Here is a 27,392-nt window from a genome sequence, read left to right on the forward strand (position 1 = left end):
AGACATGGGGCTTCTAGTGCCACTTTACACCATTTCAGCACTTTTTAAAAAGGATAAGAGCAGGAGTGAGGATTACTGTCTGCACACACACACACACACTATAAGTAGAGAAGTTTGATCTTCAGGGCAGTCAAACTAACTAAAATAAAACAAGAAAAAGATATGGAAAGTGGTCCAGAGATATTTTTATGCGCTTCATGCAAGTGTTTTAATTAGGGCAAAAATCAGCCAGGTTTCAATTTCAAACAAAATTCGATTGCTGCTTGGTTCATAAGAGATAACTCTTAAAACTAATCATTTTCCCTTTTATGGACTTGATCATTAATGCAATATCATTCTAAACTTGATACACTTTGTAACAGATGGTAAAATTAGGTTTTTTATGTGGTTTGAATGCCTATATTGTGTCATGACATGGGCTGGATTAATTTTCCATTGCACTAATCAGAAATGAACTAAGCTTATGCTTATTTCCCCTTCTTTTAAAAGATTACCAAGGCTTATGCTGCTTTCCTTTTGCTTTAGAAAATGAATGTTTAAAATACTTGTTGGGACATTAAAAATAAGCTTGTGAATTGGCTCTAAATTGCTTCCATGAAAGGTAGATTTTAATTTTTCATCTTCAGTCACACTCTGGTGGGATAGTCTGACCCTAACTTTAGAAATCAGATTTATCCTCACACTACAAGTCAGATATTATTAGCTATGTGAGATAGGTGATAGATTAGAAACAATCTGTTGTTACAGAGTGAGCTGACAGAGTGATTATTTTCTGTGTTCTATGCAGTTACCACTTGGGAGTTCTTGTAAATGAAAGACTTATTTTCTTGATATTTACCCATGTAAATAACACAAATAAACTTGAAATGTCTCCTAATGCTCTGAGACAATTTAGATGGTCAATAAATGAGCTTGCTGTTCAGTTTGCAGGTGCTGTGTGTAATTTGCTGCTCCTTTTCCCTCCTAATAGAAAAAAAACACCTGAAGTATGATAGGAGTAGCAGCCTTAAAAGACTCTTTTTTAACGAGAATTTTCTCTGTAACATCTTCTATTTCAGTGTATTGTAATGATTATCTTGGAGATTAACCATTGTGTATAATTTATAGTGATAATTAATTCATATTAGACTTTGGAACTATGGGCTATTTTCCAGCCTTTAGGTACATGGGGCCAAGTTCATGACTGGCATAAGAAGGGACCACTCCTTTTACCTCTGAGATTCTGTGTCCATCTAAGCCCATGCTGACTTTGGGTTCTTACTGATTATGAATAAACTGAGGATTCTCCCAAAGACAGTTTCAGTATTTATTCAGTCCTCTTCATGTTCATTATAGATAATTCCAAAACATTTTGAATTGGAGTTTGAGTGCCACTTCATATTTTACAAAGGGATAAGATATGTTGTTTAAAACACAATCTGGGATTTTTGAGACGCTCATATACAAGGGCCTCCCTCTTTTTCGGGAACCTGCAGTCATCTAGCTAGTCTCTTCCCCAGTAGCAAGTGAAGGGGGAGGTATCCAGAGTTGTGACCCAACTCTCTGTATCTTAGCACAGGGTCTCTCTAGATGGCAGTATACATTGTATAGTTGCTAAAAATGAAACTTAGGGTACTATATTTCAAGCCTTTCTTCCATGGACCTGCCATTGATTGTAGTGGAAATTTCATGTGACAAGGGCATGCAAAATAGGCACTAGTTATTATTCATGCTAGGAGATTAGAAAGGTCTATATAATTTTATAATCAGTAGTAGCTTGTAAAAGGGTTCTTTACTTGCTTACCTTAAAAAACCCAATATTTGTCTTATTCTTAGTGTCTGAATTGATCTGTAATTTTTTTTACAGGTTCTGGTACTGTAATATAACTTTCAGTAAAGAAGAATTAGTTATGAATACAGAGACCTCATGAAAAGTAATTTCTATCCAATGTTCATTTGAATATCTTTTTTTAACTTCAGGAGACATGCCTCCCTTTATATCTGCATTTCAAATAATACATTTTCGGTTTAATATTGTAAGTATTTAAACCTAATTTTAGTTCTTTCTTATGTGTGTGTGCATGAGAAGTATTTCATACTCTACATCTTTTTTTCTTCTCGTACATTGTAAACATTAAATATTTTATTTGACATTTGTTCATGTTAATATTGATTTTGTTCTCTATGACAAATAGCTTTCTGTTGCAAAATACTGTTAAAAGGTCAGTGTAGTTTTCTGTTCATTCCATCTAGCTCACTTATTATACGCAATGCAAAATCTTTGATCTTATCTACACCAAAGTAATATTGATAGTGCTTGGTTGTTCAAGTGTGTACTTTTTATTTTGCTTGAAAGAACCATTTTAAAGAAAGAAATGTGAACATGCAAACCCAAGAATGCTGTTTATTTGTATGGTGATTAGAATCTCTGAAGCCATAATGTTTTTCCTTAAGGCAAAACTCCACGTTCATTAGTCTTTAAAACTTACATTATATATCTTTAGCCAAATTATTTATCTGAGTAAACACTTCGGATCGTGTAGTGATTATACATGTGAGATCAAGTGCTTAGTACTCATGATATATGGGAAGTAATTTTTGCATGGCAAAGATTGTATTCAACAATCTGGGGTCAATAAATTTCATCTCTTCCATGAGTCTTGTGAGAGTGCTATTTAAAATTACATGATAAGATACACCTGAGAACAAAAGGTTTCATCTTCAGAGCTAGGTACATCCTGTTTCCCTTTAATTACTATTAGGATATGTGATTCTCCTGGCAAGAGTTAAGAAAAGTTTGGCCAATTGTTTAGTATAGCTAATATATAACTTTCAAAATGCAAATGTCTGTGCACAGGTATATTAAGTGTTGGGATTTTGTTTTCTGATCATTGCATTTCTAGGAACTCCATGTCTTCACAAGAGAGCTGTCATATTTTGATGTAGAGTTGAACTGGTACATTATAGAGGAAGTATATGCTGTGTTCTTTCTAGAGTCTTTTTTAAGTTATGCCTTGTTTTGCTTTTTCTTTCATTCTATTATAAAAGTCATACAGACCAAAAGTGCTGTCTGTGTTTGCCCTTTAGGTAAAGAAATATACAAGGTCTCTGGTGACAACTGTAGGATTGGAAAAGCAGCAAAGACCTCAAAAAATGAAGAGATTTTTTTGGTAAAAAAGCAAGTCTTAGATGAAAGTAGTTTATATTTTTTAATAAAAAAAGAAAAATTCAAACTCAGATTTAGAGGCCTTATGAGTAGTCCCATATGAACACTATGAAAGACAGTAGCAAGTCATGATTTGTAACCATGTCTGGAAATGCAAAGTGATACCCCTTAAATAGGCATATTTTCCACTTTCAGGCTTTGCCTACACTACAAGTTTTTGCAGCAGAGAGTAGGGGTGTGTCTAGACTACATGCCTCCTTCGACGGAGGCATGTAGATTAGCCAGATCGGAAGAGGGAAATGAAGCCGCGATTAAAATAATCGCGGCTTCATTTAAATTTAAATGGCTGCCCCGATCTGCCGATCAGCTGTTTGTCGGCAGATCGGGGGAGTCTGGACGTGATGCCCCGACAAAGAAGCCTTTCTTCATCGACACAGGTAAGCCTCGTGAAACCAGGCTTACCTGTGTCGATGAAGAAAGGCTTCTTTGTCGGGGCATCGCGTCCAGACTCCCCCGATCTGCCGACAAACAGCTGATCGGCAGATCGGGGCAGCCATTTAAATTTAAATGAAGCCGCGATTATTTTAATCGCAGCTTCATTTCCCTCTTCCGATCTGGCTAATCTACATGCCTCCGTCGAAGGAGGCATGTAGTCTAGACACACCCTATGCTAATAGGGCGGTAGGACCTCTAGGGCAGCCAAAGCCTTCAGACCACATGGAGGTAGGCACCACTGCCAGCCCCATCCCTGAGTCCTCCTCCCCCATTCCAGGTTCTTTTCCCAATCCCTCCCCTGTTGTATGTCCCCCCAATAAAGAGTCCTGTTTTTTCACAAAATATGTCTTTATTGTTTGCTCTGCAGGGGACAGGGAAGGTGGGAAGGGTGTGCAGAGGAAGAGAGGATGGGGGATAAAAGGCACACACAAAGAATGCAGGGCCCTTTGATGGGGAAGAATCTCAGACCTGCCCTTGCATAAAACTCTTCAAGACCTCTCTGATGAGTATAACCCCTTGCTGTGCTCTCCTGATGGCACTGGTGTCTGGTTGGTTGAACTCCCTGGCCAGACATTCAGCCTCAGCTCCTCCTTGTTCTCACAGAGGTTGCACAGCACAAAGCAGGCTGCCACCATGAAAGGGATGTTGTGCTTGCTGAGGTCCAGATAGGGGAGGCGACTCCAGAGCCTCCCCTTTAAATGGCTGAACACACATTCCACGATCATGTGGCACATGCCCAGCCTGGTGTTGGGCTGCTTCTTGCTGGGTCCAAGCTGCCTATGTAGGGCTTCATGAGCCACAGGAGCAAAGGGTAGGCAGCATCTCCCAGGACCACTATAGGCATGTCTACCTCTCTGACTCTGATGGTGTGATCGGGGAAAAAACGCCAGTATACATCTTTCAGAAGAGACAGGAGTTCCAGAAGATGTGGGCATTGTATGCCTTCCCTGACCATTTGACACTGATGTCAGTGAAACATCGCTTGTGATCCACGAGGGCCTGTAGCACCATGGAGCAGTGCCCATTCCTGTTGATAAAGTCCAAGCCATGGGATTGGGGTCCAGATGGGGATATACATGTCGTCTATGCCCCCACTACCCACAGCTGGGGAAGCCCATCACAGCAAAGCCATCCACAATGATGTCCATGTTTCCCAGAGTGATGACCCTCTGTAGGAGCACACGGTTGATGGATTTGGCTACCTGCATTAGGATGGCCCTGACTGTGGATTTCTACATGCGGAACTTGTTTCTGAAAGAGCAGTAGCTGTCCAGCATGGCAAGCTTCCACAGGGCTATGGCTACACACTTCAGCATGGGGATGGCGGATCGCCTATCACTTGAAGGCCAGGTCAAGCCACTCAGGGAGCTCCAGGAAGATGTTCTTCCACATACGGAAGTTCTTCCATATGTTGATTGTCCCATCACTGTAGGATGGTGTGTGGTGTCCAGGGGATTAAGGGGCATGCGTGGCAGCAGGAGCACCAGGACCTAGTTGAGCAGGGTCTTCAGGCCACACTACAGTTAGTCCTGCTTGTTCTCATCCACATCCTGCTGAAGCAAAATGTGAGCAGTTTGAAAGCACTGCACCATGAAGCGCAGCATGAGGTCTGTGAGCTTGACGCTGCTTTTCAGCAGCTCTGGTTCCATGGTTTGAGTGCTGTGACATCCACAAAGGCAACCAGAGTAGAAGTATGTGCCCACTGGTTGCCATGAGGAATAGTGGTTTGAGGGACATGGCCATAGAGAGGGGGCCCCTGAAAGCACGCGTCACAGCTTACCTGGACCAAGCAGCCACAGGAAATATCTGCCCACCTTTTGCCCTTCTCTAGAGTTTTTCTGGCTGCTCTAAGTCTGAAGCAGGCACCATTCAATGTGGATGTGCTATTTTGGACTAATTCAAACTCATTTTGATGCTTTGCTTTAGCTAGGAGATACTATTTTGAATTTGTTAATTTGGAAGTTAATTTTAAATAGTTCTCTTGTGTAGACATGGCCTTACAGAATAATTTCAGGAACCAACTAGAGGGGGAAATTGTGGAACTGGCCTTCATATGCAAATTTGACACATTTAGCGAGGGACTGAACAAACACATTTCTTGAATGGGCTGTTGCATTCAATGCACAAATTACATCAAAAGCTAAATATCAGCCACTTACAGCCCACTCTATTAGCCTCATTTAGCATGGATACTTTAATTGACAGAGTGGTTTCCTCCTCTCCCGCTCCCCTCTTTTTCTATATTTCTCCCTCTGTGCCTCCTGCTCCATATTTGTCATCTGAAGAAGTGGGTTGTGCCCACGAATATAGAATATATTCAATTCCAGTCAACATGGGTGTATGAAAAATACAGTTTGTCAATCTGACTTCATAGAATCATAGAATAATAGAACTGGAAGGGACCTCAAGAGGTCATCGAGTCCAGCCCCCCACCCTCAAGGCAGGACCAAGCTCCACCTACACCATCCCTGACAGATGTCTATCTAACCTGTTCTTAAATATCTCCAGAGAGGGAGATTCCACCACCTCCCTTGGCAATTTATTCCAATATTTGACCACCCTGACAGTTAGGAATTTTTTCCTAATGTCCAATCTAAACCTCCCCTGCTGCACTTTAAGCCCATTACTCCTTGTCCTGTCCTCAGAAACCAAGAGGAACAAATTTTCTCCTTCCTCCTTGTGACACCCTTTTAGATATTTGAAAACCGCTATCATGTCCCCCCTTAATCTTCTTTTTTCCAAACTAAACAAGGCCAGTTCATGAAGCCTGGCTTCATAGGTCATGTTCTCTAGACCTTTAATCATTCTTGTCGCTCTTCTCCAAGTTTGTCCATTCTTGTCGCTTGATCTCTCCAAGTTTGATTGATAAAGGTATCAGCATTGATGTAATATAGGCAGACTTTAGTAGGTGTTTAACTTGATATTGCACAACATTATAATTTTAAAAGCTAGAATGATGCAAAATTAACATACCACACATTAAATGGATTAGAAGCTGGCTATCAGTTCTCAAAATGTAATTGTAATGAGGGAAACATCATCATCAAGGCTGTGTTTTTAGTGGAGTCCCACAGAGCTTGATACTTGGCCCTGTGCTATTTAACATTTTTATCAATGACCTGGACGAAAACAAAATTCTTCCTGCTAAAGTTTGCAGGTGACCTAAGAATTGGGAATTTGGTAAATAATGAAAGAGACCACTGAAAGAAATCTGGATTACTTTTCAAACCAGATACGAACAAATAATATGTTGTTTTAGTACAGCTAAATGTAAAAATGTTTAGATCTTACTGGAGAGGAGACTCTGTCCTGAGAAACAGCAAGTAAAGACTCCAAAGAAGATTTGGTGGTTGTGGTGAATAATCAGCCAAACAGGAGCAAAATGTTGTATGCAATTCCTGGAATCAAGAGGAACCTTGAGTATGAATAAAGGTAATTTTACCTCTATGTTTGGCTTCAATGCAACATTGCTGGAATACCATGGCCATTCTGATGATTGTACCTCACAAAGGATGTTATCAATTATACAGTAAAAAGGAGAGCCATAATGATTAAAGAGTTAGGGAAAAAAAACATGCTTTACAGTGATAGGAAGCTTAATCCATTTATCTGAACAAAGAGAATGTTAAAGGGTGACTTGATTTTGCATTTGTAAGCACCTAATAATGGGCTTTTCAATCTAGCAAAAAAGATCTAGCAGTCAAATGCCTGGAATTTAAAACTAGAAATTTCAGATAGGAAGTGAGCATAGATTTGTTAACAGGCAGATTAACCAGGCATTGGACCAATTTACCAAGAGCCATGATAGATTTGCCATCACTGACTATTTTAAAAACAAGATTAGGTGTTTTTTGAAAATATTGGCTGTGGCAAAGCTCTGCTGTACCCGTGAGCCCTGCACTTCCACTGGATAGTGTTCAACCTCAGAGTCTCACTGTGTCCCACTCCACAGCTTCTTTATTTTTAAAAGAGGCAGGGTTCATGGCCTGAGCCATACTCATCACAGGCCAGTCCATAACATGGAGGGGGGTGAAACCCCTGTACAGTCTTGGTCTCCCTATCCAAGGACAGACTCTGTAATGGTGTGGGGAAGATTGGGGGGAACCCAGGCCCACCCACTACTCTAGCTTCCAGACCAGAGACCCTAAGGCTGCAGCAACTGATGGGGCTATTATTTCCCTGGGCCACTTCCCCAAATGATTCCTCTCATTACCTTTCCTCTGGTACCTGTGCCTCCCATGCACTCTTCCTGCCTTGCAGCTCCCAGCTCTCACCCAAACACCTCTCACCCCTCCCTCCTCATGTACCTCTCAATTAACAAAAGAGGAGCCCTTTTTAAACTAGTCTCAGCTGTTTCTTGATTGGCAACAGGTGGTCTGATTAGAACTGACTCCCTTGGCTCTGGAAGGCTCCTAAGTAGCTCCAGGTGTTCTAACTGACCTGATTATCCAGACAGCTTCTGGAAAGTTCCTGCCAGTTCTAGGCCAGCCCCTGCCAGTTTGCCCAGGGAACAAAGACCTAGGGCTCACATAATTTCCTTCTAGCACTATTTATATCCCTCTGACCTGATCCTGTCACACTGCTTTTGGACAGTGTTTCTCAACAACCAGTTTGTGGACTAGAATGATCCCTGAGATTTCTCTGATGCAATCTGGGAAGAATGTAAGAGTTCAAGGTACAGCTGTGATTCCACAGAAATCCTTTCAACTTGCTGCATGTGCCAATTTGGTAGCCAGAGTTAATTATGGCACTGGCATAAACATAGTGCAAGTCTTCTCTCTCAAGTCCATGAAAATAGTTAAAAGAACTCTGAAGTTCCACAAAGGAATTAGTTATCCTGGGAATTTCAGAGAGTGAAGCAGCAGAATCCTCATTATGTGTTTTCATTTACTGTAGAATTTAATATGTTGTTGGCGTTGCTAGTCTTCTTCAAAAGTTTTTTTTGTGAAGTTTATACAGCTGACTTGTTTGATTTGCTAGCTTGCTCATTCTCTTGTAATGGTATTCACTGTAGGAAATATGGTGGTGTGTTTTTAGAAGACATCTTATAAACTGGAATGGGTATTTTGGAAATAGCTGCGGCACTTATACCTGTGTTCGTAAGACTGACGCAGCTGGCTGTCTTCCTTAACTTAAAGGGAGTTAGAGCATTTGAGCCAGCATGTCTTTTTTGGGGGTTTCTTCATTAACCTCTCGTTCTTTTTCAAGTGTGTGCTATTTCCAATGATTTACCCAGTACTCCAGGAACCTTTGACCCTGTGTCAGGAGTCACAGCTTTGTTCTCTTTCCCAGCTTTCAATGCTTCTTTTCAGTTCTGATTCCAACTTTAATAGCCGGTGGATCTTCGAGCATTTTCTCCTTTCAATAAAATGCTACCTCTGTTTAGTATTCAATTTGAATTTGTGGATTTTTTTTTTTCTCCAACTCCGTAAACTGTTTCCAGGTAGTTTCCCATTTAACAGCACCATCAAATAGAGGTCTATTTTTCTCATAAAGGTGTTTCATTTTTATCACTTCCTCATCAGGTTGGTTCAACAGATCTTCTTTAAAGTTATCATAATATAAGAGAAAAGCTGATCTCTTTTCTGTGCTATAGAAACATTTCTCCCAATAAGTGACTTCTGCCATAAGTCCCTTCAAGTTCTTTCTTTTCAGTTCTTCTAAACGCAGCAGCCCTTCTTCCTACACGGTAATTTCTTGTGTAATGGAGCCTTTAATGTTTAATTTTGCATTGTTCCTGCTTGTTTACTGGCCAGAGCAGCCTAATCCATAGAAGTCCTATCTTCTCCTTGAGAGCCTCCCATGTTGAAATAACAGATTCTTTCTTCAACTGCAACTTCTCATCTGAATACATCCTAACATGTCCTTTTAACTCTTCCAGTTGTGAAAGACTGAGAATACTGCCAGATGGTATATAATAAGGAGTGGTGAACAGCTCTGCACAGAGCTTTTCATCTTGTCGTTGAAGCTCCTTCAATTCCTCCAACCTCTCTTTTCCCCCCTTCCCCGCCCCCAATTGAAGATGGTCTCTGGAATAAAAAAGTTTCAGAAATATTGCAGAAGGAATTATTCTGGGAACTCCTCTGGTCTGTGTTATATAGGAGGTCAGTCTAGTTCTCTTCTGGTTTGGGAACCCATTGGCTTAGGAATCCATTAATCCAGGGGTGGGGTAACTTTTCTGGGGCGGAGGCCACTGACCGTCACACAAATAGATTTTGTGTGCTCCAGCACTATGATGAGATAACAGGGGTGCTCTACAATGCTGAGGGGGAGCCCCAAGCCTCGGGGTCAGATTCAAGCAAGCTGGGAGCCACAGGTTCCCCATCCTTGCATTAATTTATGAAAGTCTGCCTTCTCATGAGAAGGTGGCTTGTAAATGGTATCATTTTTTTCCAAACTTACATGAACAGGACTTGAGTGCCCCTAATTGGGTTAATATAAATACAGGGAATTATGACTAAAAGACATTGGCCCACACTGGTTGGAAGACATTGACTGGAGATGTTTAAAAGGTGATTTAGAGATGGATCAGATGGGGCAATTACAATCAAGTAAAAAACTGTGTTTAGAAAGTTAGGATTAGTAAAGAGTATAACAGCAAAGATTCCTGTGGCTGAAAATGGAATTAACAAGTATCTGAAGGACTCGCTCCATTCCTTACATTTTGTGAGTGCACATAAAAGTACAATTAAAAGGAACACAAAAGCCAAAGCTAACTCCTCAGGTGGAGGTCCCTGAATAAAGAGCATTTATAGTGTTCCCAGAAATGAAGGAAGCGTCAGAGTCTGTGTTGATTATAAAGACTCAATCTCTTTCTGGAGACTGAGCTGTTCAGAAAGCCACATTTGTCAGGAGTGGTAAAATTTAACTTGTCCAAAACACATGCAGATATGGCATGTCTGGGGTTTTCATAAACTGGATTTTCAGACTCACTGAGACAAATTCCATCATAAATATATAGAGAATACCCATCTGTTGGGCTGCCTTCCCTGTTATCTTCCTGCTGTTTCTTCCCTAGGGTCTGATGCAAAAGCTACAGTATCTAGAGAAGATGCTGGGAATGCAAGTAAAATGTCTGATGAGGCATCTCTAAAAATGAAGTGTTGGGGAGATTATAATTATATGCTACGGTCCCATTTTGCCTCTCTTCCTCTCTCCAGTGACTTTTCTGGGTTCATAAATTGTACACGAATGCACGTATATGCTCTTTTAGGGAAATTTGCGTTAAAGTGAGCATCTAATGCAGTTTGTTTGGGGTTGTATTCAGCATAAAAAACAACTTTGAACATTTCCTTAATGTGTGTGTATGCATATGACTGTTCACGTATGAATGTTTGCCATATGGTGTAGTCAGAGTATGTGCAATATTTCAAAGAGGTGGAATTAGGTGCTCCAGAGGTTAAATGGTAACATTTTTCATTTGGGTGATAAATTGGTAAAGATGATAAGATCCAGAGAAACACATAAGGAGTTTCTAAGATGTACCAAAAAGGTTGGAAAATGTGGTTTTAGCACTGGCAAGAGAAAATGTGCTTTCTGCCAGAATAGCATAGATTCAGAGGAGAGGCCTCTCTTAAAAAGAAGCTACTAGCTATAACAAATATGACTGTATCCCAAATTGTTTCAAATTTGAGATCTTTTCTGGCATTGCTAACCTATTATGGAAGATTAATTTTTAATGTGTTGATGTGGAATCAACCCACTCTCTAAACTGGTTGTGAAATTATTTGAAACAGGTTTGGAATCAAGAGCAAAAGTAAGGCTTTGGAGATTGCAAAAGAGAAGCAGAAAAATGCTTATGGAGTTGTGTAGCTTTTTTTGCTCTTTTCATGTGATGCCTCATTATAAGGGATAAGAGTGGTCATTTCATACATGCATAACCTCCCTCCCCCTGGCCTATATTGCTAGATTTTATAAAAGACCAAGAAGAACTCTTCTCAAATAGGAAAAAAAAAGGCATTCAGAATTATTTTTGGATTAATTCAATTCCATTCACATCTTTTAGGGAAAATGTGAATCTTAATCACAGATCACTAATCCTGTGTAAAAATATTGTGTGAAAAGATCACATTCTACCATTAGCAGCAGCTGAGACACAGATATGGGGTTTGATCATAGCTGCATATCAATACCTCATTGGGTGCAACAGCCATAAAAGAATGATGCAAATGTATATGTCAGGGGTGTCCAAACTTTTTTCAAAGAGGGCCAGATTTGATGAAGTGAACATGCGTGAGGGCCGACCATTTTGCCTGACATTCTTTGAACCATTAAAATTAAATGCAAATTAACTATTTTATGCAAAGTTTATTGCAAACGGCAAACGACATAACACCAACTATACATGTTGTGTCCAAATATATTTATAACTGATTTAGACCAACTGACATTAACTGAGATTTTACAATGTATTAATCTCAATTGGAAAAAAAAACTTGCCTACACTAATGTGAAGGGTGAAACTGAGATCTGGACTGCAGTACATAGGCTAGGTCTGGTTCAAAGGCAGTGGTTTTGATGCGCAAAATGTCACGCAGGTGAGAGTCACTTAGTCTTGTCCTCACGTGGTTCTTGTTACAGTTCATAGCAGAGAATGTCTTCTCACACATATATGTTGAGCCAAACAAGCTCAGCATTTTCTTAGCCAATGTTCGAATCTCTTGAAACCGGCTCTTATCCAGTTGGCGGTAAAAGTTCACAAGAGAGAGCTGTTGGTGACGACTGCGTAACTCGCTGTCACAATGCAGCTCAATGAGCTCGAGCTGCAGCTGATCTGGAGCATCATCGGGGTCAACAGAGAATGGAGAGGAGAAAAGGCTGATCTCCTTTTCAATAGCTGCAAAGTCCTGAAAGCGCCGTTTAAACTCCCCAGCCAGAGATGCAATGTCTGCTGCATACCTGCTCGTTTGCGCACTGATATTGTCCTGTGGAAAACTGTTCATTATTTCCTGCAATGCTGAAAAATGTATGGTATTGGGCTGTGTTTGTGACAACTGCCTTATGAAAAGTTGCAGCTTTGTCCCAAAGGCTTTGAGGTGTGAATAAAGCTGGTTCACCGCTGCATCTTTCCCCTGAAGACTCGTGTTCAGTACATTCAGATGCTTTGTTATGTCAACTAGAAACCCCAAATCAGCCAGCCAAATAGGATCAGATAGTTCTCGCATTGGTTGTCCCTTTGTTTCCAAGAATTCTCCGATTTCCTTTCTGAGAGAGTAGAAACGCTGCAGTGCAGACCCCCGACTGAGCCATCTTACATCGTTGTGATATAAAACATCTTCGTATTCAGCCTGGATGTCCAGTAGAAACTGTTTAAACTGGCGGTTGCACAGGGCTTTAGAGCGAATAAAATTAATAGTCTTTAGCACCGGTTTCATAACATGATCATATTTGAGATGTTTAGCACAGAGAACTTGCTGATGAATGATACAATGGAGTTTAATAGCTTTGCCTCCTTCTTCGATCACCTTGTTACAGATTAGGGTTGATAATCCACTTCGTTCACCAACCATGGCAGGTGCCCCATCAGTAATAATCCCAGTAACTTTGTTCCAAGGCAGTTTCATGTCATCTATGGCGGAACTAACAGAAACAAATATATCTTTTCCTCTTGTTTGGTCCGTAAGGCTCTGGAGGTCAAGTAGCTCTTCAGTCACATTCATTTCATCGTCCACCCCTCTCATAAAAATCAGCAACTGAGCTGTGTCAGATAGGTCCGTGCTTTCATCACAGGCTATTGAAAAGAAGTCAAAATCCACTCCTTTGGATGTCAACTGTCTCTTAATATCTGATGAAATCTCCTCAATTCTCCGTGCTACAGTTTTACGAGCCAGGCAAATGTTGGCAAACTCTTGCTTCTTCTCGGGACAGATATTCTCAACCATTTTCATAACGCATTCTTTGATAAAGTCATCCTCAGCAAAAGATTTGCAATTTTTAGCAATTAACGTTGCCACCTCATAGCTCGCCCTTGTGGCATTTTCATTTGACTCACGGGCTCTTATGAAAAATTTCTGTTGTGACATTAAAACAGCTTCAAGTTGCTTCAACTTTTCACTGCGGTCGTGCCCTGTTAGCTTGTCGTATGTGCTATGTCTCTACTGGTAGTGTCTCTTGACATTAAATTCCTTATAAACAGCCACAGTCTCTTGGCATATCAGACAAACACAGTGATTCTCTATTTCAGTGAAGAAATATTCCACTTTCCACCTGTCCTGGAAGCGGCGGCCCTCACTGTCAACTTTTCTTCTCTTATTTACAGTCGCCATTTTTTTTAATTGACCAGAAGGGGAAGGGATCATGTGAGCGCAGTGCCAGAGGTTTAATACACTGCCCAAGTAATACACTGCACTAATACACTGCCCAACAAGAATTCTCTTGCCTTTGTGGCTGTTTGTGGCGAAGTCTCTAATGATGAGCTCCACGTGCCTGAGCCCGTTTGTGGCGAAGTCTCTAATGTTCGCAGCTCCACGTGCCTGAGCCCGCCAGGAAGCTGACAGTGCGCAGGGCCAATCGCAGATACTGAGCTTGAGCAGCTGCGGAGTCCGTCCCTGATCTCAGCAGCTGCGGAGTCCGTCCCTGCACTCTCAGCCCCAAGGTAGAGGGCTTGCAGGGTCAGAGGCGGGCGGAGAGCGCAGGGCACGCTGGCCTCACGGCGGCCCGGGGGCAGGGCGAACCCGTAGCCAAGCGGGAGAGCAGGGCTGTGGACGTGCCCTACATGGTGGACTTTAGGGCCGCAGCGGCCGCCATGGACGGCGGCAGAGCGGCCGGAAGCGGCGTCAGTCAGAGGAGTGCCGGGGAGCCAGGAGAGGGGGAGGAAGCAGGGGCTGTCCCTGCACTCTCAGCCCCAAAGCGGAGTGCAGGGGCAGGGTTTGGGACCGTGGCGGCGGCGGCCCGAAGCGGCGCGCTGAGCGCGCCAGTTAAAAAAAGCACCGGGGAGCCGGGAGAAGCGGGGGGCCGTATTAAATCCGACCGCGGGCCGCATTTGGCCCGCGGGCCGGACTTTGGACATGCCTGGTATATGTGCTCTCCTGAATACTTTTGAAAGTAGAAGCTATCCCAAATAAAGATTCTGGACAATTTTTTCTTAAAGGACTTTCACTTTTCAACTAAGGATAAAAAGACAGAGTCATGAGAATGAAAATATCTCCCTTGTATTAAAAGTGATATACTATACTCTTTCTAGATTGTCAAATGACATAATGGATAAGAGAGGTTGTCTTTATTAATCTAAATTAAAGGAGTTTTAGTAGAGAAGCCTTGTTTACTCTGCAGCATATAGATAACTACTCCCAAAAGCTAACATCACATAATATCCTATTTGAATTGAATTAAATGAACAGGGGGAGAAGTAGATAGTTGGAGGGCAGGGTTAGGGTCCAGAGTGACCTAGACAGATGAGGTTCAACAAGGACAAGTGTAGAATCCTGCACTTGGAATGGAAGAATCCCAAGCATTGTTACAGGCTGGGGACCAAATGGTTAAGTAGCAGTCTGGCAGAACAGGACCTGGGGATCGCAGTGGATGAGAAGCTGGATATGAGTCAACAGTGTGCCCTTGTAGCCAGGAAAGTGAACGGCATATTAGGGTGCATTAGGAGGAGTATTGCCAGCAGATCTAGAGAAACTATTATTCCCCTTTATTTGGCTCTGATGAGGCCACATCTGGAGTATTGTGTCCAGTTCTGGCCTCCATCTCCCCCCACCTCCCACTATAGAAAGGATGTGGATACATTGGAGAGAGTCGAGCCGAGGGCAACTAAAATGAGTAGGGGGCTGGAGCGCATGACCTATGAGGAGAGGCTGAGGGATGTTGGCTTATTTAGTCTGCAGAAGCAAAGAGTGAGGGGGGATTTGATAGCAGCCTTCAACTTCCTCAAGGGAGGTTCCAAAGATGATGGAGAGGCTGTTCTCAGTGATAGATGGCAGAACAAGGAATAATGGTCTCAAGTTAGAGTGGGAGAGGTCTATATTGGATATTAGGAAAAACTATTTTACTAGGAGGGTGGTGCAATATTGGAATGGGTTACCTAGGGAGGTGGTGGAATCTTCATCCCTAGAGGTTTTTAAGTCTCGGCTTGACAAAGCCCTGGCTTTAGTTGGGATTGGTCCTGCTTTGCTCAGGAGGCTGGACTTGATGACCTCCTGAGGTCTCTCCAAGCCCTATGATTCTAACATTATAAAGATATATTAAGATTTAAATATTGGCCAGGCTTAGACTAGGATAGGGAAGGGTAAATCATTGATTAGAGCTATTTAGCAGTCACTAAAATATTTCAGAATCCATGTTTTGTTATCTTTGGAGGTAGACAATTAAGCCATGATGCCGGCTAAACATTGATTTTGAAATAATAAGTTAATCTACTTAGTTTTAGGAAGGGTATGACTAGAATTCAGGGGGGTTTCGGGATACTGGAGTTATCCAGAAAAAACTCCACCATGTCCAGAGAACACGTTTGCTCTTCCGTTTGTTGTTGTTGTTTTGCAGAAGAGCAAATGTGCTCTTTCAGAAGCCTTCCTCCATGAGGAAGAAGGGAGATTTTGAAAGAGGGTGATTTCTTCCAAAATTTGACCCAATTTAGATGGGCCAAATTTTGGAAAAACCTCTTCCGACAAAAATATCGGAAAAAGATATACATAAAATGCTCTCCTCATTTTGTGTCTTTTTTTGGATAGATCGTCGCAGTATAGCTGTACCTTCAATGATTATTCCTGGGAGAACAGAGTTGTACAAAAGATGAACACTTCTGCTGCTAAAACTATTGGAACATTGTGAATTATGTTTGCTGCATGTGCAGAGACTGTTTCAGATAATGATGCTCTTTTTTTCTGTGGAATTTCAAATTTCTCAGGAAATGTAGAGAAAAGATGATCAGATCTTTTGTGCATTATACAGCTTGCAATAGTGTAGTGGAACACATTTTGAAGATCCTCAAAAGGGTACAAGAAAAAGGAAGATAGATCTCTGTAATGGTATTACATATTTGCTGCTCTTTAAAGTCTGCACCAAAGTGTACTATTCAGAACTCTACAGTAGTGCTATTTCTTCAATGTAATCTATCATTTTGATTTATTTTATATGGATTGGATTTAGCCAAGCAAGTACAGGCTAGCCATCCCCACAACATGTGGTTTTATGCCCAGAAGGGATTTGGTTTGAAATTACAAGGGAGGAGGGAAATGGTAAGGGAGGTTGTGAGCCAGTTATAAATCTGTTAAGGGTAAGAAGAATGAATATAAGGATATAAGAATATATAATATAGAGACCAGTTGTTACACAGTATAAATTTGGCAAAGTAAATTTAGAAAATGAAATGAAAACAAATGTCAGAAATTACCATGAAGTGATAGGATTTACCTTAAATGGAGGCAAATCAATGTCCAAGACCAGAATTATGCATAATTGGCCACCCTCTCTCATTGGTTATATTAAATTGTTCTAAGTTAAACAATAAGGCCTTACCAGGAAACATACCAGATTCAGATGAATCTTTAGTATGCACTAAGAGCCACAAACTTTCTTCATGACTGGCAAATTTTTTCTTTGTCTTTTATGGTATCTGTCATTTCACTAGGAAATGGAATTTCTTTTGTGGGTATCATGGCTTGGAACCAATAACCAGCTCATGCTTTTTCTGGTAATAACTGAGTTACCCATTTATCTATGGATAGTCAAGTGGGACAGATATCACAGTCTCAGGCCTTGTGTAATTGAAAATGGGTGAACATTCACTTGGCTAGATCGTTCAGGTACATTATTTTGATAGAAAAGCAGTTAGTTAATGTCACTAGTGATGTATGGCGCATGAACACTTCAGGGAAAGTAATAGTGATAATTTGTCAAAGAAGCTAAGAGGAAGAGAGGTAAGGTAGGTGAGGTGCCATGATACACTATGTGGCTAGGATAATATGTTATAATGCTAGAGAAAAGGAGAACAACATAGTAAAGGAAAAGAGAGAGGTGGAACAGTACAAAGCATTAGCATTCTGGATAAATTTAGAAGGCTGTATGTGCCCAGCATACTCTTAGTGCCATACCAATAATGAAGTACTAAGAATAAATGCAATAATAGTTGTGCAACTGGAGTTAAAATATGAGTCAGTAATCAAGACTGATTCATAAAAGAAAAGCAGAAAAGGAAAATAATGAACGGTAACAAAGGAAATAAAATCCCAGATAAAAGTGATTTTATGTATCTTTCTGCTAAACTAAATCATTTTGGGTATGTCTAGACTACATCCCTCTGTCTCCAGAGGGATGTAAATTAGACATACTGACATTGAAAATGAAGCGGGGATTTAAATCTCCTGCGCTTCATTTGAATAAAAATGGCAACCACATTTTGCCGAGTCAGCAGTTTGTCGGCAAAAAGTGGCTGTCAAGACGAAAATCGGGCAGCAAAGAAAGCCTATGTCAGCCAATCCCTTATGCCTCATAAAATGAGGTTTACAGGATCGGCCAACAAGGCTTTCTTTGTCGCCCAATTCCTGTCTTGACAGCCACTTTTTGCTGACAAACTGATGGCTCAGCAAAACATGGTGGCCATTTTTATTCAAATGAAGTACAAGAGATTCAAATCCCTGCTTCATTTGCAATGTCGGTATGTCTAATTTACATCCTTCTGGTGACAGAGGAATGTAGTCTAGACATACCCTTTGAGCTAATGTATGTACAAAGTCTGCCTACAGTCATCAGGGAGAGAATGGAATTTTAGAAAAATGAGAATATGTTTGAGATCATCTTAAACAATTAATGGTTATTTTTACATTTTTAAGAGTTTGTTAGAGCAATTTATTAGTAATCAGGAAACAAGAGGAACTGAAAGTATGGTGGTTGTTTGTGAATTAAAATTTTGTCACAGGAATAAATGTAGCCAGCACTGTAAGGGTGTGTTTACACTTCACCTGTAACTCGAAATAAGCTATGGAATTTGAGCTACGCAAATTGTGTAGCTTATGTAAAGTAAATTTCAAAATAGCACTTATTTCGAAATGAATCACCATTCCTAAACATCCCTTACGCCTCGTGGAATGAGGTTTACTGGTATATCAGAATAACAAAACCATTATATTTCAAAATATCTTGCGCACTCAAAAGATGTGGAATAACTATTTTAGGATACATTTAGTATCCTGAAATAGAACTACAGTGTAGAGCTGTAGCCCTAAGAGTATGAGAGATTTTTCAATGAAACATATGCAAAAGGTAAAATGACTGAAACACAGAGGTCTGAGTCATGAGTAAAAGAGAATAGCTATATCTGAATATAACAGAAAGAAAGTAACAATACAGAAGGAAGAGTTTTGTGAAACTGCAAAGTGTAATAAAAATGTTAATCAGTAATGCACAAAATATCTTACTATAACTTAAAATCTACAAGAGACTTGGACCACATTGCTATGGGGAACTAGTCATGTGAAAGGCAGAGATGGTGGGTTTGGAGGAAGAGGAGTGTCTTTGGAGATTCTAATTAACTTATTTAGATAAAAGGAGAAAATTCTGGTAATATACAGACCAGATGATGGCATTTAGGCACTGAGCTACATTGGTAACTGCTCCTCCTAGAGTTTCCCAAAATGAGTAGCTTGCTCCTTCTATAGGAAATGTTGCCTTTGCTGCATTGGCCAATGCAGGGAAGAAAGTAAGGTCATTCCCCTGCATACTCTACAAACCTTTTTGGATGATTATTTACCAACTGATGGTTACTAAAAGAGGCATCCAAGGCTACTAAAAAGAGCCATCCAAATAGTTGGACTGTTCTCTCATATGGCTGCTCAGGGGCCAGGCATAATCTGATTAATGGGTGTACTATAAATAAGAGTAGAGGAATCTGAAGTTCAGGAGAAGAGATTTAGATATATTGGGCAAGATTTATCAGTATAGCAGAGACATAATACAATCAGTATTATAATTATCTTTTATAGAATAGAATCATAGAACACTAGAACTGGAAGGGACCCTGAAAGGTCATCAAGTTCAGTCCCCTGCCCTCATGGTAGGATTTTTTCTGTCTGTTCACTAAAAACCGAAGTTATTAGTAGCTTACTTTTCATTTGTACTATTTTCTGGCTAGGACTTGAATAATGTTTTTAGATTTAAGACTGCTTCGCAGTTACCCAGAAACAAAAACAATAAAATGAAATTTAAAAAAACCAAACCAACAAACCCAAACAAACAAAAGGTGTGCTGAGAATCAGAATCCTTTCATTTCCTCTCCCCATAGTATAAAAAGATTTGGGCTTTTCTGTACAGGATTAGGTGAGTTGGTATCACCCTGCAATGTTGGCTTGATTGCCATATGGATAATAATGGATTATAAATAAATCCTCTACCTGTCAAAACAGATGGATAATCACTCAGGATATGTCTACATTTGCACCTTCTTTCGATAGAGGGATGCCAATGAAGACATTTGAAATTGCAAATGAAGCCGGGATTTAAATATCCTGCGCTTCATTTGAATATTCACATTATGGCTCTATTTCAAAATAACAAACACTGTTAAGACGTTGTTATTTTGAGAGAAAACCCTTCCCTGAAAATAACCCTTATTCCTCATATAATGAGGTTTACCAGTTATTTCAAGAGAAGGGTTTTCACTCAAATAACTGCGTCTTAACAGCATCTTATTTCAAAATAGCGCTAAGATGCGGTTATTTGAGAGAGAACCCTTCTCTTCAAATAACTGGTAAACCTCATTGTATGAGGAATAAGGGTTATTTTGAGGGAAGGGTTTTCTCTTGAAATAACCACATCTTAACAGCGTCTGTTATTTCGAAATAGTACTATTTCAAAATAGCGCCATAATATGAATATGCAAATGAAGCACTGGATATTTAAATCCCAGCTTCATTTGCAATTTCAAATGTCTTCATTTGCACCCTCTTTCAAGAGAGGGATGCAAGTGTAGACATACCCTAATTAAAAGGTAGATACACTGAGGAAGGAAGAAAAAAAACTTCGGAAATCATTTTACTTTTTTGTTGAATTATGTGTTTTTATATTAACATAAGGCTTGTTCTATCCTCTTTACCCTAGACAAGAATGCCTTACACCACATGTAGTCCCACTGAAATTATGCACCCGGGATAGCAAGGGCAGAATCCTGCCTATAATTACTCTAATTCTTGATTTTACACAGACTATCTCCATTGACCTCACTGGAGGTATTCCTAATTTACAATGGTATGAGAATCCTCAGGCCTCTGAAGTCAGATCCTCAGTTATGTCTAATGCGTAGGTTGGGAGTGGGGAAGTTGAATAAAATAGCCAAACATTTTAAGAACAATCCATATTCTTCAGTACAGGAAATACATTGTAAATATTTCCAGCAATACTCCACATTAGAAATCCATGTGCTGACTTGAACTTTATCACTTCATGTTTAAACTTCATTGCAGTTCTGACTCTGCTGAAGTGGAACTTCCTTCCAGGGCATCACGTGGGTTTATCTGACTGAATGCCTTGTGAAAGTTTGGACCCGGTTATGCCTAAGTCAAAGGGTTAATTTATTGCTCTCCCATAGCTAAACTGGAGAAAGAAGTTAGAAGGTGATCAGTCTATTGTGATCTTATGTATTAATGTCTCACACTTAAAGATATGCTTCTGGAATATCATTATCCCAGAAGGGATAATAACTTCAAAGACTCTTTTTCATGTACCATGTGCTTACCTTCACATAAAGTACTTGCAGACTGTACATTTATCTCCTACGTAGACTGATGGTAATAACCGGGTTTCTATGTTTGGTGCAATCCAGACTGTTATAATCACTAGTGTTCATGAGAACCCTGTGTCATCTTTGCTTGTGTTTTTAAGTATTCTTTAGCCACATAAGTGTCCACAGGTCTAACCCAGTGTAATGAGTCGTGTTGTGAGGTGGCTTTGCTTTGATAAATAACTCCCTGATGAAGAGACAGCACAAGCAGAATTCCGCAAACTGCCTATATTTACTTGGCACCTATGCCCTAGTGAAACTGACATACCACCTTGTGTGTGGGCACAATGCCATCCTAACAGATGGGGATGAATGTACACAGCCAAGAGACTATGTCTGAACATCAAATGTGTTTGTGAAGGGCAGGATTCCCAGCTAGGAATGTCAAAACAGCTGTTTGTCCTGAGTTGTTTGTGCCTCTGGGTAAGGTGGAATTCGACTTTGATAATTCACCACTGAGCTTGATTTAATATTTTAAAAACACTTCTGTAGCAGCCGGTTTCTATGATTCTGGATTAGTGTTTTGCCTCAGGAGTCAAAGATAGATATTATAGTTAACATTCCTTTTAGGCTGTCTGTGAACTGAAAAAAAATGCACAATGGGACAGATAAATTTTTGCCATGAGATGGAACCCTGCTCTGTGCCTTCAATAGTTATCCACATAATTTTGCTAAGTGGGTTCTAAATAATTCAGTATCAGTTCATATCAAAACTAATATCTCAAGTTTTAATACTGAAAGCTGCTAGGAAATGCAACAGTTATTTAAAATCATTTGCTGATGCTCATAAAGCAACAAGTGAAAACATAATAGGAATAAATGTGAAAGATGCTAGATCTCTAAAATGATTCTGCTTCACCTTTTTTTCTTAATAGCAATAAAACACAATCTTTATTTTCACAATATAAAAAATCAGCCCCACTTGCTAGGAGATCTTCAATGAATTATTACTTTTTTAAAAGAGATCTTCTCTTCCAGCATTTTATAACTTTTCAAGCTTATTTCAGACATGGCTGTACCATGCCTACTACTAACACAATTTTTATAACACCTTTTTATAACACTCAAACTACTTGACGCTAGTGAATAGCTTTATAATGACAGTGAAGTGATTCTTTCTTAGTGTAAAACTGGAAAGATTGCCTGTCCATAGGCATTATTATAATCACTATTCTCTGTGATTAATGTAGCTCTACCAGGTGTAGTGCAAACTACAATCTTATTAGGAAATATACTCAACATTTTAAAATCCTATCTCAACCTTGCCTATTTACCAGTGATAGGTAATTGCTGAATGTGCTTACCCTTTAGAAAGAAAAATGGTTAAAAACAATGCATTATGGATTTATTTAATTATAAAGCCACTGTTCAGTAGTAACTGTACTTGTATTCCTCCTGTTATCATTTGAGGGCAAACCTCTTTCGGCTCCCAGCTCCTCAGTCATCACCTCTCTTGGGCAAAGATCCAACTCCCCCTTCTACCTGACTGGTACACACACACACACACACACACCCCACACACACTTTAAGGTGACACACTGAGAAGTCCCAGCAAGTCATACTGACTAAAAGACCAGTATGTGCTTTGCTTTCTCTTCAGCAGCTGTGCCCTTTGTTTTGCCCTTAGTTATATATTACCATACTGCTGTTTATAAGCCTGTGCTTTTATTTTTTAAAGGTGAAAGCATTACCAAGAAACCATATTAAAAAGCAAGAAAAGAACACACATGTCTCAAAAAACTTACCAGAGCACATGCCAACTCCATACTCTGGCTCAGGTAGGTTTTAGTTCTTAAACACACAACTGGGTCGTCTTTGTGGTTATAAGTGCATAACTGTTTCTGATTAAGAACCAGAACAACAATGAATAGTTCATATTGTCTTTTATATGGCTAGGGCCTTTGATCCTGGCCTCATGTAACAGGTGATCATCAGACAATGGCCTGCTTCTCAGGGCATTTGCTTTAAAAGGCTGAGTTTTTGCTGTAGATGAGAATTTGCATTCACTACTCCCTAAATATTACCCAAGAAAACCACTTAACAGAGTTTTCCAAGCGTCCATTCTAGGGTGGCCCATAGTTCAATAGAGTCCCTTAAATCCCCAGGCCTCCCACATGCCACACCTTCCCCCTTCACAAGTTGCATAAAAGCCTAGTCCATAATAATGTATAAACATTTCAGTTAACACAATCCATTCCAAAGACACTTAAATTTAAATCAGTAAGGTCTCTGCAGGACATTGCAGAAAAATCCCATATCTTTCACAGCCCTATAAAACTACTGACATCAAATAAAAAGTCTTTTGGAACACAGAGTACATTCTTCATTATAATTTATGGAATTAAGTTAGGGTTTTCATATTCATGCTTCTAAAAATGCATACTGATTACCTGCAAATTACTTGCCTACATTATCTGCCAGGTGGCACTTTTTCCCTATAAAGCTTTTTAAAGAGTACTGTGCTGATTTTCAGCAGCAATAGCAAACTGTATTTCTTAGAGGAAAGACAAACTGTGCTGACGAAATCGTGTATGTTTGTTCAGGCTACTGCTAGTATAAGTGCTATAGATTACCAAGGGAACAATGTTTTTAGAGACAGGACTGAATGCACAAGAAACATTCCCTCCAGTTGCTGAATGTGGAATGTTGATGATGACAGCCACTGAGAGATCATCAAATCCAGTTCTGTGCAGTCTAATCTGTTGCAAAAATACTTCCTGTGACAATGCTTCTCAAGAGGCCCTGACACTGGAATCTCACAAGAAAAGGCTGAGAAAACATTCTCATCTTGTGATTTGGGTATAAATATCTTATTGGTAAAATAGAACATCAGGTTCATCCCAATCTTAAAAGCTGCTCAGGGAATAGCAATCACTTTGTTCTCTCTGTTTCAATTCAAAGCTTTGACTGTATTTGCCAACACTGTTCACAAGGTAGTGAGACATATGCTGAATATATGATTCATTGTTAAAGGGTTAATGAGCATACACTTGTAGGTGGCACATTGAAAACAACTTCACATCTCAAATGGCTACAGAATTTCCACCATGCTGCAACCTTAACAGCTCCTTCTCCAAACAGTTTTTTGTTTATTTTTTACACCCCTACGTATCTGAACACCATACCGTCACTATACTGTACTACTTTTTCCTTCTGGCCAGCTGGTAGCTATTAACAACATATAGGTAGCCTGCAACCACTCAGGGACTACTTTCTAAGCATGCTGCTTCACTCACCTGCCTTCCAAGACCAGCCCTCCTGTTTCATTATCCACAGTTCCAGCCCCAAGAATCTCCACTCTGGTTGCCACTGCTGGCCTCCCAACCATCACCTGTGAATTATAGACATACATAAATAGTCTCACAGGGGTAGCTGTATTAGTCTGGAACTTTAAAAACAAGTAGCCCTGTGGCACCTTAGGGTATGTCTACACTAGCTACCCTAGTTCGAACTAGGGTGGCTAATGTAGGCATTCAAACTTGCAAATGAAGCATGGGATTTAAATATCCCGGGCTTCACTTGCATGTTCCCAGGCACCATCATTTTTAAATGCCCGGTAGTTCGAAATACCTGCCCACGGCTACACGCAGCACGGGCTAGGTAGTTTGAACTAAAGCTCCTAATTCGAACTACCGTTACTCCTCATTGCACATATATATATATATATATATATATATAAGGTGCCACAGGAATACTTATTATACATAAATAGGTTAACTAAATTGATTTTTACTATTGTGATTAAAAAATCCTGAAGTTGCTTTCATTATGTTCTGATAAACTGATCAGATAGCTCTATTGCTTTTTATCTTCTACCCATTGCTTGAATTACAATATTATTCCATCTCACTTTTCCTGAAAAAAGGGGACAACACCTTTTATAAAAAGGAGAGTGTCATGTGGCATACACACCTAGCTTCCTTTAGGGCACAGCAGGATTGTGGTACTCGTGCAGCTACAGTCTTCCAAATAGTCTTTTAGGCTGAAAGCAGCATGGCCCAGTGGCAATCTAAGCAGCCCAGCCCAATGGTCAAAGTCAATATATTAGCCCTCAGGCACAGTGCAGAATGGCCTAGTGGGCAGAGTCAATCTAGAGCCCTCATGTAAAGGGCAGTGCTCCCTAATGGCTAGTACCCAGGTGTGGGCCATCATCAGAGGAGAGCAGTCTGGGTAGGGGAGCCCAGGCCCACTCCACTTCACCAGGTCCTGACCTCAGGCCCTAACACTAGTGGAATGGTTTGCCCCGAGTCAGCAAGAAATCCCACATCAACATACGGATCTCACCTGAGTAGGAGATACTACTTGCCCAAGCATGACAGAGAACCATTGATAACCACTCTCTGGAATGGTAGGAGTGGCAGCCATGCTGGCCCTACTCTGTTCTTTCAGAAGCTTCAGTCCATGGGACATTGGAGTCTTTACTTTCCTCAGCACAGATGATTCTTTGGAGCTGCATTGGCCATACAACTCCAACCTAACTCTTCAATTCTCTGGCTCTACAGGCAAAGTTTGTAATGGATTTTCAGCTGGAGCCTCCACCAAAGGCCCATCCATTCTGGAGGTCAGTCTAGAATAAGCTGGGCTGCTTCCTTTTATATTGAGGCAGCAGTTGGAGCATGCCCAACATGGTCTGAGGGGCGGAAGTTCCACCACACATAGCATGGAGTTAACCTTCTCTTATCCCTATCAAAGTGAGGATGAGAAATAAACCACTACACTCAGGTAAACATTCTCTCAGCTCATGCGAATTCCTCTGAATTCATTATTATTCAGACTGCAACCTTGTGACAGAGTGCTCTGTTATCAAGAGAGATTGCTGATTCACTGGTGTTTAATGGAGTCAGGGTTCAGGAGCTATAAAATTTAACCCAGCTTTGAAAAAGTCAGTCAAGCCTGGGGCCTTGGCTTAGCCTTGAAAGAGTGAGCTTAATGTGGGCATTGGGTATATAAGACATATTTTTTTCTTCAACTTACACAAAAGGCTTATTCAAACTTTGGGTTTAATGAAGAGTTACTGATGGTCTTATGAAGTTGCTATAATACTTTTGGTAGAGGAAGATTACTACCTTATGGTAACTGGAGTTCTTAGATGTATGTGATCCCTTGGATTATTCATCATGGGTACTCATGCACTCTGTACATCCAAGATCAGCACATACTTCAGTAATAGTGTCTGTTAGTCCATGCTTGGTGCCCTACGTTATCTTAGGCCTTAGTCAAATTTATAAGGGGCAGTGCAACCTGACTGTCTCTCCCAGAGAAGATCAAAGAAGGAAAGGAGGGCAAAACCTTGGGTTTCAAGCAAGTTTAGGTCCTTATAGTTTTCAGCAGGAGTTTTGTGAATTGCAGTAGATCCTAAAGTTGGGATTTAAGCATCCAGGTCCCTTTGTGAATTCAGGCCTTTATTCCCTGTCCTGGAGAAGTTGGAATCAAAGAGAGTGGAGATCTGATTACGAGTGACATATCAGACAATTTTGAGCATTATAAGGCCCTTTCATTTACTCTGCTCTTGTATCATGAGCAATACTGAAGCTACTTTTTTGAATTTAGCCCTGGCTCAGTTCCAAGACGAATCCTATACAATCTCATTTAGAAAGCTCCTTATTCATGCAAACCTCCCAAAGCAGTGTATACTTTAAATGGGATTAGAGGGAGCTCAGCTAAGAGCAATATTAAAAAGAAGAGCCTTAATCTTACTCTTAAGAACATTTAGTGAGGGAGAGTCTCTTGAGCCCAAAGGGTAGCACATTCTAGATAGAAGGGGAATACAGTGTAAATGCATAGTGTCAACGAATATATGAATATATTTTTGGCTCAGACAAGTTGAATCTTATTAATCATGTCCTCCTTTAGGCACTCTTATAATATATTCTATGTAGTTTATAGCATAAACCATTGGGTAATATCTGGGTATCTTTGCTCAGATAAAATTCCCAATAAAATAACTGGGAGCTTTGCCTGTATAAGAACTGCACAATGAGTCCCTATACTGTCCATATTGTATATTACAACATTTTTAAAATAAATTTAATTGTTTGT

At 40.3% G+C, this 27,392-nt stretch overlaps 1 pseudogene; it reads right to left on the bottom strand.

Annotated features, from left to right (window-relative positions):
• Nucleotides 1-8,469: 8,469 nt before the first annotated feature.
• On the bottom strand, nt 8,470-25,718 carry LOC142827824 (protein regulator of cytokinesis 1-like; annotated as a pseudogene).
• Between the last annotated feature and the right edge of the window lie 1,674 nt (nt 25,719-27,392).

The sequence above is a fragment of the Pelodiscus sinensis genome, chromosome 1 (assembly GCF_052426305.1).
Source record: "Pelodiscus sinensis isolate ZL-2025 chromosome 1, ASM5242630v1, whole genome shotgun sequence".
NCBI lineage: Eukaryota > Metazoa > Chordata > Testudines > Trionychidae > Pelodiscus > Pelodiscus sinensis.